Raw genomic sequence first — 10,071 nt, 5'->3', positions numbered from 1 at the left:
CACTCGTAATACATGTCAGTGAGTTTTTAGAGTACACCGGTGAACACATCGTTCACAGCACCTATAGGTTGCGAGCCTGCTAGTGTTCCACTAGATAGTCTAGAATAGTCTATGGTTCTCATCCATAATCTGCTAGATGATGGGCCCAACACTTGCGTAAAAAGCTTCTCTCATGGTTCACCTCTAGCCCTTATCTCATGGTCCATATCGCCTCTCATCTCATCATCCAACTCATATTTCATCTACCCATGTTTTACCCAACATATTTTGTAGATATAAAATATATATACAATTTAAATAATTTGAAACATGTATAAAATATTTCATCCAGCATAGATAGCAAGTATACAGATAATATGCACAAACATAGCACATAATTTATATAGAATACTTCATATCTATGTGTAACATGCAAGTAACTATGCACTTACTTGATATGGTGGTGACTCCGGACTCGGAAAGCGCCTCGCTTCTTAAAACAATTTTCCTTTGACAAAACCTAGTATTATTACCACTAGAGTTTAGTCTAATATTCACCGAGACTAATTAATAGTCTTTCCATTATTAATGTTATATAAATGTTAACACAATACTCTTCACCCACTATGTATAGATAGGGGCAGACATGAAACACCTGAGGGCAGGATCATTTTGGCATATAGATCTTCTGAATCCAGCAACCCAAGTGGCCTTCAAACTGGATTCCCCATACTACGAGTGGTTAAAAAGATATTATAATGACACTTATATCACTCGTAATAATAACCTAAATAATTATTATAAGGTCCTAATAACATTAATATATTGAAACATAAGCTATATTTAAGGTAGGGTAGGCGTAACTCACTTAAAGTGGTAAGGTAGGGTAGGCATAACTCACTTAAAGGTAGAGTAGCCGTAACTCACTTAAATTGGGCTCCACCAAAGCAGAGTTTCTAAGCCAAAATCTTTTCTTTTCGAAGCCATTGGGCACTCCGAGGCTTCCTTCTCGAGTTAGGGAGTTACCCTGGGCTTTGGGGGAGGGAGTTGGGTGGTTAGAGAGAGAAAGAGAGGGTAAAAGGTGTGAGGAATGAGCTTCCCCTGACCCTCTATTTATAGGCTGTCTCGGGAAAATTTGCATCGCAAAACTTGAATTCATGTCGTGGACTTGCGTAGGCTCCAAGGCTTCGCCTGGTGCTGACACGGGACGCCGAACACAACTGGTAAAACAGCCAATCTTTGAAAATTCATAACTTTTTCATACGAGATCCGTTTTTGACATTATTTATATCCATGTGTAGGTAGCGACAAGATCTACAACTTTCCTTTTGACTCCATCGGCATAATCTCGACCGATTTTAAATTGAACATTATGAGGAGATTATATTGTTAAATGACTGCATAAAATTCATAACTTCTACATACAGACTCCGTTTTCGTCTGTCTTTTGTCATTGAGTTCCTATCAATGACATCTTCAATTATAATTTAGGTTGCATTGGCCAAATATGGATCAATCTAAAATTCGAATTCCGGGTTGTGCACTGCTATGCCAAATCTTAAAACATCATAACTCCCTTATACGAAGTCAGATTTGGGCGTTCTTTTTATGCACGCTCTCGTATTAACGTATACTGCAACTTTTGTTTAGATTGATAACGCTAAAAATTCCTCAATCATAAATTCACTATTTACGTTTCACAGCGTCGTGTCAGCTTTGTCGTCAAATTTCGACGGGCCATAACTTCTTCGTTATAACTCGGATTTCTGCGTTCGTTATATGTACAGAACCCTTGTGACATATTCTAAAACTTTGTTAAGATTTAAGTCTTTTAAATAATCTTCCATCAAAAATTCATTTTTGATGCTCAATGTCTCTAAATTGACAAGCCCGAATCTGCGGGCGTTACAATTAACTCCCCCTTAGTATGATTACGTCCTATAATCATCAACGAAACAGGGTTGTATAATGACTCCATACATTATATCTTCATCCTAGGTAATAATCGTAACTTTTATCTTCCTTTGAATGAGTATCTAACTCTTGGACTTCTTGACCGCAGGCGGCGCTCGATCTCGCTCCCGCTCTCTATCTCATGTTAGACCTTTTGTCATGACCTCCGACTCACAATCCCGATCTTTATTGGAGGATCCTGCATCTTCTTAACAAACTTAAGATAAGTTATTTGATTTCCATAATATGTCGATGGATCACGTTCCAATGACCTCTCATCTGGTGTCGCAATGCTTAGACTCAGGTCTCTTAGAGTCAAATTTACGGAATGAAATATACTTTCCTTCATGTTCTAATGTGATATAATCACATTTCACCATGTAGCATTTCTAGCTACCAACTCCTTTGACAATAAGCGTGATATTTCTATGATTCGATTATCTTTCACTTCAATCTTCTGGCTTAAGTCAGATGCTATATCAAACTTGGTTCTCTGAACCATGTAACATACTCGTCTTAGTAGGACTCAAATGGATATGACCAGTAGGGTCGAAATGACAATCATCTATTTAATCATTACCGAAACAATGATAATGAGAAACATGAACAAAACAGATTCCATTACTAGCTTCTTGGTAACCTTGCGACCTTCCTTGATCCAAGTGTAAGTCCTATGCTTCCGGTAGTATAGGCCTCTACTACCATTTACACCTACTCATACTCATCCCAAGTATTGTTTCACAATTTTCCAAGTTATTATCACAAAAACAATTTTAACACATACAAATGTGTCTAAATAATCATAATTTTTTTCCTAGACTCTACTAGGACTTCTTCCATGAGTATGCTTAATCATCAATTCTATTTCAACTCAATTGGTGGTGGAAACGCCAAACGCTGGGACAACTTCAGCAACTACACAAATTGCTCCATCATTCCTCCAATCGAAGGTGTACTTCAGACATACCATACTCCTCTGAATGTACTATTATTTTATCAAACATATTCTAAAGTTAAGATACCACTCTTAGATATCTTATGATACATGTCATTCGCTATCATAAGCCTTTTCATTTCCTCTATTTACTATATTCTCTACGAGTCTTCACCATGATGCTTTGTTCATGGGTGCATGAGTTTAGTGCATCGATACGAGAATATAGATAGAGAAGGTTTAGGCACGGACAGTGTATCGCTTCATATTTATGTGTAATATGAAAGTAACGATGCACTCACGGGATAAGGTGGTGATTCCGGATTCGGACAGTGCTTCGCTTCTTAAAACAATTTTCCTTTGACAAAACCTAGTATTGTTACCACTAGAGTTTAGTCCAATATTCACCGAGACTAATTAATAGTCCTGCTATTGTTAGTATTATATAAGTGTTAACACAATACTCTTCACCAACTCTATACAGACAGGGCCCAGACATGAAACACCGGAATGCAGGATCATTTAGGCATATAACACTTCTGAATCCAGCAACCGAGGCGGCCCTACAAACCAGATTCCCCGTACCACGAGTAGTTAAAAAGATATTATACCTACACCTATATAACTCATTATAATATCCAAAATAAATATTATAAGGTCCTATTAACATTACTATATTGAAACATAATTTATACTTAAGGTAGGGTATGCGTAGCTCACTTATGGCATCTCCAACCCACACCTAAATGCCATTTTTCCTCCATTTTCTCCTTATTCTTCTCCAACCCTACCCCATTTCTCCCCCTAGTTTAGAGATATGAATAGTATTACTCCATATGTGGGTGATACTATTCATATCTCCAAATATGGGGATGAACTTTCAATTGTCCAGTTCCGTCTCTCATTTTATATATTTATACATATTTAGTTTATTTTATCTATTAAATTAAATTTAAATATAATATTTAATATTTACAATATCTTTTTATATAATAAATTATATCACTCTATGTATAATATTTATATAAATGTTTGTATGATATTTATTTAAATTGTGTATGTGTATGATTTTTATAAATGCATGTATAATATTTTATTTATAAATGTATTATAAATATAATCTTGTTTATTTAATATTATTGTAATGAAAAAAATATAGATTATATATTTTTTAAAACTAAATTAGTAGAAGGGTGTATTTAACAATCTATGTAAGTTGGAACAATGGAATATACTAGGAATATACTTTTTGGGGTAAAAAATGGGATAGAAAACAGAGTAGGGTTGGAGATGAAACACTATTTACCCCATTTTTTACTCCAGTTATGCGGGAAAAAATGAAGATGGATTTGAGATGGTCTTTTAACGGGTTTCTAAGCCGAAATCTCTTCTTTTCGGAGCCATCGTATGCTCTGAGCTTCCTTTTCATGCTAGGGAATTACCCTAGCCTTTGGGGTGGAGGCGTTGTTTGGGGGTTAGAGAGAGAGTTTAGAGAGAGAAAGAGAGGGTAAAAGATGTGAGGAATGAGCTTCCCACGGCCCTCTATTTATACGCTGTTTGGGATAAATTCTCGTCGTGAATTTTGAATTCTCGTCGTGGACTTGCATAGGCTCCAAGGCTTCGTCTGGTGCTGACACGTGGCGCCAAACACAATAGGTAAAACAACCAATCTTTAAAAATTCATAACTTTCGTATACGAGTTCTGTTTTCAACATTTTTTACATCCACGCGTAGGTAATGACAAGATCTACAACTTTCCTTTTGAATCCATCGGCTAATTCTCGACTGATTTTAAATTTAACAGTATGAGGAGATTATACTGTTAAATAACTGCATAAAATTCACAACTTCTACATACGGACTCCGTTTTCATATGTCTTTTTTTCATTGAGTTCCTATTAATGAGATCTTCAATTCTCATTTAGGTTGCGTTGGCCAAAAATGGATCGATCCAAAATTCGAATTCCGGGTTGTGCACTGTTATGCCAAATCTTAGAAAAATCATAACTTCCTCATACGAAGTAAGATTCGGGTGTTCTTTTCATGCACGCTCTCGGTTTAGATTGATAAGGCTAAAAATTCCTCAATCGTAAATTCACTATTTACGTTTCACGGCATCATGTCGGTTTTGTCGTGAAATTTCGACAAGCCTTAACTTCTTCGTTATAACTCGTATTTCGGCGTTCTTTATATGTACGGAACCCTTGTGAAATACTATAGAACCCTTGTGAAATACTATACAACTTGGATAAGATTGACTCCTTTTAAATAATCTTCCATCAAAAATTCATTTTTGATGCTCATTGTCTGTAAATTGAAAAGCCCGAATCTGCGGGCATTACACTGTCACACCCTCATATTGGAACGACTGAAACGGTCGGGCGTGGATGACTTCATGTGAAGTATCACAACAATGCACAATAGTAATCAAAGTAGAACATCCATTACATTGATAAAATATAATTATACATTTGTGTTCAAAACATTGTATACTTGACACCAAAAGTATAATTAAAAGACATGATTATATGAAACTCGGTCTTCCTCAAAACTTGTGGGTACCTGTTTATCGATTTCCTGGAAATACAAGTAGTTTTGAAAAGAGTGTCAACAATTAAGTTCGTGAGTTCATAAGTATTTTTGTAAATAAATTTGTCATTTGTTCCCTGAAAATGTAAGTATGTTCACCCAAAAAATCCTGTATTTTCTGTTGTATATGTATTTGTGTTCCGAAATAGTATGTTATAGTTTTAATTCACATAAAACCATAAAAAGAATATTTTCCTTGTAATAGAATAATATCTTGTATTTTGTACTTGTAAAGTACTATATTGTAGTTTTATTATTTAATAAAACTATATCAATTTTTTATTTATAACTAATATTAATCAATACCAACTTGTGAGTTATCATAACCATGCTTGATGACCTAAGTCTCGCCTTAACACGACATCCTTCAGGCGTCAGAATTTGGTACGACAATTGTCACCTTAGGCCTGCCGGCCAAACTTCAGGTGTGGGATTGTCAGTCCCGTATAGATCTATACACAAGTGTCATGCTCTCCCTCCAGGAGACTCTGGTTATAATTTCAGGACTTGTTTTATAATTAAATAAGTAATTGAAGTGTGTCTCACAAAGCTATATCGATTACTATGTGTAGAACAATGAAAATATCTTTGTAATAGATAAACCGTAAATATCTCATAAATTATATTTAATATAATTTATATGGTTATTTTCATAAGCTATTTTGAACACGTAAAGAAACATGTAGTTCCATAAACTATAACGATAAGTGTACATAACTCATAAACTAACCTATTATAGTATATATGCTTGTTTTGTATTATATCCGGAACTAGTAAAATAATATGTTTATGTTAGTAAAAATAAGAATTGTAAACTATTTGAATAATTATGTTATTTATACAAGATTTCCTTGTATTTTACATGTATTTTCCTCCTAAAATATTTACAAAGATAGTAAAAATATAGGGGTATAAACTCACTTGATAGTAGTGGTGATTTGAGCAGCACTTGGTTGCTAGAAAATACTTTATTACTGAAAATCGGGCTTTGCGAAGGTCGGGTTAGAAACTGAAAGACTCTTTTCTTGAGGTGCCTCGGGATGTTCTTCGGGTGTTAGATATGGTCTCGGAGCTTCAGGGGGTTGTAAGGAGCTTTAAGGGAGTGAAATATGTGAAAAAGGGTGAAATATAGTGTAAAAGTGTAACAAAAACCTGGAGGGCTCGCACCCTGTTATATAGGTGCGAGGTCTCGACCGAAGGGGGGAGGAGGGGGCACGTGTCAGCTTCTCATGCGAAGCGAAGGGCACACATCAGAGGCTCACATGTGCTACGTGTCTCAGTTCGGAAACGCCACGACTGCGAAACGCGTCAGAAATCGATTGGACCTCACTTCGGATGCGTCATTAGTTCGGAAACGGGGCTTCTCACGAGGAATGGAGTGATGTGGCCAAACCCATGGCCTAGTGTGTGCGAAAACTCTCGGTTTTTGTGTCCCGAACTTCAAAAATTCATAACTTTCACATACGAGCTTCGTTTTCGACAACCTTTATATCCACGCGTAGGCGAGATTATACTCTACAACTTTAGTTTAGACTACATCGGCTAGTTTTGAATTTATTTTTAATATTACTATTTTTAACAGACCGGGATACGAAAATCTGTTAAATATTCATAAGTTCATCATTCCACGTCTGTATTCGTTTGTCTTTTTACCATTGTACTACTATTGACGAGACCTTCGATTCTCGTTTCAGTTGTGTCGGCTAAAAACCGTTCGATCTTTATTTCGAATTTCGGGATGTGTACTACTATGTCGAATCTTAGTAAAATCATAACTTCTTCATATGAAGTCAGATTTAGACTTTCTTTTTATGGACACCCTCGGTTTAATGTATACTACAACTTTCATTTACAAACCTAAGGCTAAAAAGCATTTTATTGAAAACTCACTTTTTACGTTAAACAACGTTTTGTCGGTTTTGTCACGGATCTTTGGTAGGTCATAACTTCTTCGTTATAACTCAGATTTTCGTTTTCTTTATATTTTCAGAATCTTTTTTTACAATCTCTACCACTTTATTCATCCTAACCAAGATTATTGAACAATTTATTTTTGACGTTTATTTTCATCTTAATTAATTTCTATTTTTATTACTTCAAAATAAGTTACAATAGTTGACGTAGACTATTACATTATGAATTTACAAGTACATAGGTAAAGTTTAGACCATAATAAATCTAGAATTTTTCCATTTACGACACGAACACCCTGAATTCTGACTAGATCAGATAAGTTGTCTCATACAGTCGACTGTCTTCCAATACTGCAATCAAAGCCCAATCTTAGCAGAAAACATTTATCCTGTCAATGAAGCGAACGTTTTCACACCAACTTTAATGACTGAAAAAGAGACCATTGCTACTCTAACCGAAATCTAAAACCTGACATTATGTTTGACTTCTTGGCAGATCGAACTATCCTATTTCACATTCATAAAGAATCTAATCCGCAACCTGAACTGATTGAAACCCTTCTGAACTTGAATCATCATGCTGATAACTGGTAAGAACAAAATCCTTGACCATTCATAGTTGCTAAAACCTTGCATCTAAAAACAAAGGCAACTCCTAGCACAAATCTTAATCATTGGGTCTATACCGACATATAATTCACATCCTACTAATGAACTTCTTATTCGATTTATCCGATATGTCTCGGGTCTAATACTGACCTGAAGTACTGGATTTCCAACTGGCTGTTGTAGTTGATTGCCTCTCACACTATCGTACCATCAGACTTCGACCATGACTTTATTTGACAAAGCGATCCTATCCTATTCACCAACATGGCTCCAACAGTCCTCAAGGGACGACATAATCAACTAGCACACAAACATAACGTAGTTCACTTCATTCCAAATGAATGCTACCAGCTTAGCTGTAGTCTTACATCATAACTGGCCCTAAATCGACCTATAATATTCCTCAGTCCCATGAATAATGTGGCTCTACCAAAGTCTGACAACACTCTCACAACTGCTCAACAAACATTATTCCTTGCATAAATTTTAACTCATTCAACAATAAGAACTAGCTATCCACTTGCTCTTGGCATGCGATTCCAAGTTGACCTAAATTTGGGATATTTCGATTAATCCCAAGGAATTATTCCCCAATTGGAATTATCCATACCCTATCAACCTCGTACCCAATCGAATCTTCAAGTCATCTATGATTTCACTACTTGGAACTGTCGTCAACCTGAGCTTTGGAGGAATTCACGTTTCATGACCAGCCAAACTAGCATATACACATCCCAAAAATCTAGATACATACACCCTAATTCTCGAGCAACTTTAGCGGATGACAATGAAAGAATAACCCCACTATCGGAACGGGTAGATAACTAATATAGTGTCCTACTTACAATGAGTTAAATCCCATGAGAACATGAAATCAATGACCCTGAAGGTATGAATTTGAAGACAACTAATCTTACTCCCGTGATTAAACCAATCTTTCATTGCATCGCAACCAACAAAGATCCCTACGAGTATTGTATTCAATTCCGACATGTTCACGTTTTAGTTTCCTCATACTCCTTGTTAAAACTACCCAAAATAAAATCAGTTGTTGGTTCTCCAAGTAGAACACTCAATTTTCTTCCACTTAATTCTTCTTGTATCATTGGTCGATGTCTCACACATCGAAACCGTAAGTCGGCTCACCTAATCACCCTCTAGGCACGGCCATCGGTATGCAAAATGGCATATAAGGATTCTTGAAGTATAATAACTAGAACATCACAACAAAATCATGATTTCTAGGAGAAGACTTAACTAAATCAACCATATCATCTCGCAAACGAAATCACATAATCATAAGCAGAAATAATAATAAGAGCATGAAGGAAGTGAATACAATGCATACGTGCGACGTTAGTTGATGGAAGTTGGATCTCCTCGGTCTGCAACTGAAATGCTTATATCCTCACTATGGGAGCCTCCAAATTTCCATTGCAACAATCAAGTATCCTCAAAGTGGCTGGAGCTGGTGTCCGCATCGCTCCACTTGTTAATCCTGGACAATCGACCTTCTTGTGGCCCACTTGGTTGCAGTGAAAATATATCGGACTCGATCACTGAGGGCAATCCATACTGACATGACTAATCACACAAATCTTATAGCAACCCATTCCCCTAGATCGACGTATCTCATTGTGATGTTTCTCACATGTACTTCAATGACCTCAACCCTGTTGGCCCTCAATCGGTGGTCAAAAGTATTGGTCTCTATGTAGCACCCCCAACTGTCTACACGTGCTCTGTTTTCCTCTTCCTGAGGTTCTCCAAGTCAACATCCCTCTCTCAGGCTCTATCTTTCATGTCGTATGATGTCCGACAAGATGAAAAATTTAAAAATTCCCTGATATATGCCCTTAGCATGTTGTGGTACTGAGTTTTCTTCATCGCCTAGTTTGTTGCATACTAAGGAAATAGTAAAGCTCTTTATCTCTCTCTCTCTCTGAACTTGGTGGTGATCTTTGCCACAGTCTCAGTCATCTGACATAGGTTCTTAAACTCCCTTTCCAGCTCTTGCCCCTCGACAGCCAGTACAAAATCCGCTCAAAAGATGGTCACAAAGTCAAACCAGGTCATAGCCTCAATAGTTAGTGC

The sequence above is a fragment of the Lactuca serriola genome, chromosome 1 (genome assembly GCF_051521515.1).
Source record: "Lactuca serriola cultivar US96UC23 chromosome 1, Lser_US96UC23_V15, whole genome shotgun sequence".
Lineage (NCBI taxonomy): Eukaryota > Viridiplantae > Streptophyta > Magnoliopsida > Asterales > Asteraceae > Lactuca > Lactuca serriola.
The sequence above is the reverse complement of the archived record's forward strand: the minus strand, read 5'-3'. Positions refer to the sequence as shown.